The sequence below is a fragment of the Nematolebias whitei genome, chromosome 13 (genome assembly GCF_014905685.2).
Source record: "Nematolebias whitei isolate Nwh7 chromosome 13, NemWhi1, whole genome shotgun sequence".
NCBI classification, from domain to species: domain Eukaryota; kingdom Metazoa; phylum Chordata; class Actinopteri; order Cyprinodontiformes; family Rivulidae; genus Nematolebias; species Nematolebias whitei.
This window is the reverse complement of record NC_056510.1, coordinates 38,162,537-38,168,550: the sequence shown is the minus strand read 5'-3', so window position 1 is coordinate 38,168,550 and position 6,014 is coordinate 38,162,537. Positions and strand designations below refer to the sequence as shown.

General features: G+C 41.3%; 1 non-coding gene across 1 annotated transcript; it reads left to right on the top strand.

Moving 5' to 3' along the window:
- The first annotated feature begins 3,587 nt into the window (after positions 1-3,587).
- On the top strand, positions 3,588-3,706 carry LOC119419804. Its single transcript, XR_005187272.1, has one exon. It is a non-coding gene; the product is annotated as a 5S ribosomal RNA (ribosomal RNA).
- Positions 3,707-6,014: the final 2,308 nt, after the last annotated feature.

The window sequence follows — 6,014 nt, the reverse complement described above, 5'->3', positions numbered from 1 at the left end:
ATATATATATATATATATATATATATATATATATATATATCATATGTGATATATATATATATCACATATGTATATACACACAATTATGTATATATATATATATATATATGTATATATATATACACATGCATTTATATACATATATATGTATTTATATATATTCATATATATTTATATACATTTATATGTATTTATATATATTTATATACATATATATGTATTTATATATATACATATATATTTATCTATATATATTTATAGATATAAATATATATAAATGTATATAAATTAAAACTCTGATGAACCAGATTCTACCAAAACATTACATTTAAATTTTTATAGGTTTTCATCATCATTTGATGTATTTGCACTCATTGTGTCTACTTTTAATGTTAATTTTAGATGTGTGGTTTTCTTTCTTGTTCACATATATACATTTTATTTTTAGCTTTGCTTTAAAGTTCTTGTTTTGTGATTTGTACATTTGTGAGTTAAAATAAAGTTGAACAGAAGGTCGTCTCTTCTTTAAACATGTTTGAGGGAAATATTCCTGAGATCCAATAGTTTTGTGTCTTTTTATGATTTTCAGCTGAGTTAACAGTCATTAAAGTGATCATGATGAAGCTGGCACAGTTTTTTTTTTTTTAATCTTCAACACTGCTGGTCTCACTGATCCTCTCCTCCGGAGAGGAGGAGGCTGGGAGACTCATCCTCCCAGCTCCAGCTCAGCTGGTGACTCCAGAGGCTGTTCTCAGACCCCAGCCATGTGTAATCATGAAGGCCCGACCCGCGCAGTCAGGCGGGCAGAGACGGGTCTGTGACGAACGGTGGAAGCGATTTTAAAAAACATTTTACGTGTAAAAAAAAAAATAATAATAATTTTTAAATCGCTTCAGCAATTTTTTAAAACATTTTTTGTATAAAAACAAAATATTATTTTATTTAAAAATCGCTTCCAGCGTCCGTCCTAGACTGTCCAGTCCGCTTGACTGCCGGGTGGGATCAGGATTCAGCCTTCATGATTACGCGTGGCTGGGGTCTGGCCACGTCCATCTGCGAGTCCCCATCTCCAGCTTCGCAGTGACCAGCGGAGCTCTGAGCACACAAGGCTGGTATCCGGAACCCGAGCCTCCGAGTCGGCACATCGAAGTTTCTTCCGCGGTGACCAGCTGAACTTGGAGCCGGGGAGATGACGCCCTGCCCGGCCTGGCGCTCGGAGGCTCCGGAGGGAGGATCGGGGTACACCAGCAGAGCTCCACCAAGCTTGCTCTGAATTATGTTGTCGGCCACCAAGCACAAAAAATGCCAGCACATCAGCATTAGACCAAGATGTTGTCAGCATTTTTTTTAAAATCTTTAAAATAAGTCCAGCCGCTGCTCCAGTCCGAGAAATTGCAAATGGCGGATTATTGTTTTGAAACGTTTCTGAAGGATCCAGTGACTCCGCCCCCGACCAATCAGTGACCGACAGTGTTCTGACGTCACGTTTTTGTACCTCTTCGTACCGGTTAGAACCACAGAGCCAAGGGTACTGAAAATAGTAACAGGTGCTAAGTACCGGTACTAATGGAAAAGCCTCAGAACCGGGCCAAGTAGGGCCGAGTCGGCCCGTACCGGTACTAATGGAAAAGGGGCATTATAGAAGATATGCAGCATCTTGCTGCAAACATTGAAGGACTTCAGCTTCCTCAAGAAGTACAGTCTGCTCTGTCCCTTCTTGTAGACGGCTTCACTGTTGCATTTCCAGTCCAGTCTGTTGTCCAGGTGAACCCCAAGGTATTTATACTTCTCTACCACCTCCACTTCTTCTCCCATGATAGAAATAGGGTTGGACCTGTTCCTGATTCTCCTGAAATCTACAATCATCTCCTTTCCAAAAAAGTTCAATCTGGTCCTCTGGACATTCAAAAAAAATAAATAAAACAAAGCAAAAAAATATAGAAACGTTTCGTCTCTCATCCAAGAGACTTCCTCAGTCTGAGGTGCTGTATTCAGCTCAATCTCTTAAATAGCACCTTCTCAGAGTGGATCAACTGAGCTGAGGAGACAGGAGAGCCAGCTCCACAGGACAAGACTCAGCTGTTCACCTCCACCTCACAGATAAGGGACACTCTTTTGAGGACCAAAATGTGCACATTTTGGACCGAGAACACAGATGGTTTGAGAGGGGGTGAAGGAAGCAATCTATGTAAAAAGAGAAAAGCAGTCTCTTAACAGAGGAGGAGGCCTCAGATTTCCACTTTCAAAAACCTATAATGTAACTAAGACAAGATTCCCAGACGGTTTTCACACCTGATGGGAACAGAGGGGCCTCGTCTGTGAATTAGAGGAACAAAAGACTTACTCAGCCTTATAACCTGAATCTCTCACTCTCTGCTCTTTGAATTGAGAAAGCTCCTCGGATGAGGAGGGAAACGTCTTCTGTTACAAATAAAGTCCAGTTGTTTTTGTATTGAACGCTTTTTGAATTTTGACAATGTCAAGTCTTTGTTATGCTCACCACCTGTTTTAGCAGCTCTACGTTTTGATCATCCACTTATGCTTCACGTAGACGCCAGCCAAGTGGGTACCGGGGCAGTTTTGCTGCAGCAGGATGATTGTGGTATGGTGAAGCCAGTTAGTTTTGTTTTTCCAGAAAGTTTAATCGGTATCAGGCTAACTACTGTGTGGTTGAAAAGGAGGCACTAGCTCTCATTTTGGCTCTGCAACATTATATGTAGGATCAGGTGAATCTCCTCTAGTATTGTATATGCTGTTCAGAGTCAGGAGGGCTGTGATCAGTCTTATATCGGGGAAACTAAACAGCCACTGGCCAAAAGAATGACCCAGCACAGAAGATCAACATCATCAGGCCAGGACTCTGTGGTCTACACTCATCTCCAGACCAGCGGTCACTCTTTCAGGGATGAAGATGTTCACATCCTGGACAGAGAGGAACAGTGGTTTGAGAGAGGAGTAAAGGAGGCCATCTTCGTGTTTCCATAATGCTTTCAGTACCGGTTTTAGTGGGCGGGGTTCAAATTGGTGTCACGCGCCTTACCAGCTGGTGGATGTAATGCTGGTGGGAAGACCCTGCAACAGGTACAGGGTGACTTTATTTTGAAGTTTATATATCTGCTAATGAACTTTTAATGAACTTTAGTTCACCATTAAATCTCCGATGAAGCAGATTCTACAAAAACATCTATATATAAAATTGTGTACGTTTTCTTCATTATTTGATGTATTTGCACTCGTGTCTATTTTTATTGTTCAATTTAGGTTCAGATCTGATCTGTTTTCATATTGAGTATCTACTCATATAAATAAATTGTAAATTTTAAATAAATATTTATTACCCACAACACCCACATAATTAAACACTGTCTCCTGTGACCTCATTACATCACATGCAACTAGGGCCTCACTTAATCTGAAACGTCAATTTTGTGCATATTCAACTTTCTACCTTTTTACATTGTATGTCCCAGAGGTTAAACAGGCCTTACAGATAGAAGACCAGACTTAAATGAAAATGAAATTTTAAATGCTATTTTTGATGTCGGATAGTTGCAACCTAACCACCAAAATTACTGGAACATTTAAATGTTTACGGCCATAAAACCCTGAACACACCCGATCTCGTCTGATCTCGGAAGCTAAGCAGGGTCAGGCCTGGTTAGTACTTGGATGGGAGACCGCCTGGGAATACCAGGTGCCGTAAGCCTTTATGGGGCCGAGATGGGGTAGAGACAGGACAGCCGACTCGGGACCCGAAAGTCCCAGGCTTGATATCATGGTGTCTCTGAGCAAGACACACAATCCCCAATTGCTCCCTGGGTGCTTACATAGCTGCCCACTGCTCCACCTGAGTGTATCCCAGGTGTGATGGGTTAAATGCAGAGCCAATTTCGTCTTTGTATGGGAACATACAATGATGACAACACATAGCACTTTGTTTAATAATTACAAAGTATTATAAATGTGAGAAATGAGCTGTGAAAAAAACAATGACAGAGGTTGAGTTCAGAACGTTTAATACAATTAATAACTACCGCACAGTGCACAAAAATGTGCACACACCCTCTGCCCCCCCCCCCCCCCCCCAACACACACACACAGTAGGACAGCACTGAAGAGTACACAACAACTAGCACAGATTGCATTAACAAACACAGTCAGAGGATCTAAAGAGTTCACTGGCAGCAGTTTCAGTGCCACCCTTTGGCTTTTAGCCATTGCTATAAAAGGTTAAGTTTCCGTCATCACCATGGTGATACTGTGACGGTAACGCCTTTATTCACAGTCTGGATATGTGACAGTAACACACAGAGCAGGAACTGCCTAAATTCTAAGCTCCTATTGATTTAAAGAAACAAACTGGACCACTGAGCTGCTGCTTTTCTGTCTCTAACCGGAGAGCTTCCCTCCACAGTTTATACAATGTCGTTACTAAGTACCATGTTATGCTATGTTGTAGATATATAGTACTAAAGTACAAAAAGACAATCTTCAATGTAAAAAACTGTTATTGAAGTGATCACATAGAGAATGCACACTTATTGACTGCTGCTGCTCTGCTCCCTGCATGTTCATGTTCAGTTATGATTTAAAATAATCTGAATAGAAATTTGTGCGGGAAAAGTTGGAGCTGAATTTGTCGTTGAGATCAGATTGTGTTACAAACTGGATTCCAAAAAAGTTGGGACACTAAACAAATTGTGAATAAAAACTGAATGTAATGATGTGGAGATGGTAAATGTCAACATTTTATTCGTAATATAACATAGATGACAGATCAAAAGTTTAATCTGAGTAAATGTAACATTTTAAAGGAAAAATATGTTGATTCAAAATTTCACAGTGTCAACAAATCCCACAAAAGTTGGGACAAGTAGCAATAAGTAGCTGGAAAAAGTAAATTGAGCATATAACGAACAGCTGGAAGACCAATTAACACTAATTAGGTCAATTGACAACATGATTGGGTATAAAAAGAGCTTCTCAGAGTGTCAGTGTCTCTCAGAAGCCAAGATGGTAAGAGGATCACCAATTCCACCATTGTTGCACAGAAAGATAGTGCAGCAATACCAGAATGGTGTTACCCAGCGTAAAATGGCAAAGACAAGTTATCATCATCAACCGTGCATAACATCATCAGAGAATCTGGAACAGTCGCTGTGCGTAAGGGTCAAGGCCGTAAAACTCTACTGGATGCTCGTGATCTCCGGGCCCTTAAACGTCACTGCACCTCAAACAGGAATGCCACTGTCAAGGAAATAACAGAATGGGCTCAGGAATACTTCCAGAAAGCATTGTCAGTGAACACAATCCACCGTGCCATCTGCCGTTGCCAGCTGAAACTCTACAGTGCAAAGAGGAAGACATTTCTAAGCAAGCTCCACAAGCTCAGATGTTTGCACTGGGCTAGGGGTCATTTAAAATGGAGTGTGGCAAAATGGAAGACTGTTCTGTGGTCAGATGAGTCACGATTTGAAGTTCTTTATGGAACACTGGGACGCCATGTCATCCGGACCAGAGAGGACAAGGATAGCCCAAGTTGTTATCAACGCTCCGTTCAGAAGCCTGCATCACTGATGGTACGGGGTTGCATGAGCGCTTGTGGCATGGGCAGCTTGCATGTCTGGAAAGGCACCATTAATGCAGAGAACTATGTTCAGGTTCTAGAACAACATATGCTCCCATCTAGACGTCATCTCTTTCAGGGAAGACCCTGCATTTTTCAACACGATAATGCCAGACCACATTCTGCAGCAATCACAACATCATGGCTACGTAGGAGAAGGATCCGGGTACTGAAATGGCCAGCCTGCAGTCCAGATCTTTCACCTATAGAGAACATTTGGCGCATCATAAAGAGGAAGGTGCGACAAAGAAGGCCCAAGATGATTGAACAGTTAGAGGCCTGTATTAGACATGAATCGTAGAGCATTCCTATTTCTAAACTTGAGAAACTGGTCTCCTCTGTCCCCAGACGTCTGTTGAGTGCTGTAAGAAGAAGGGGGGATGCCACA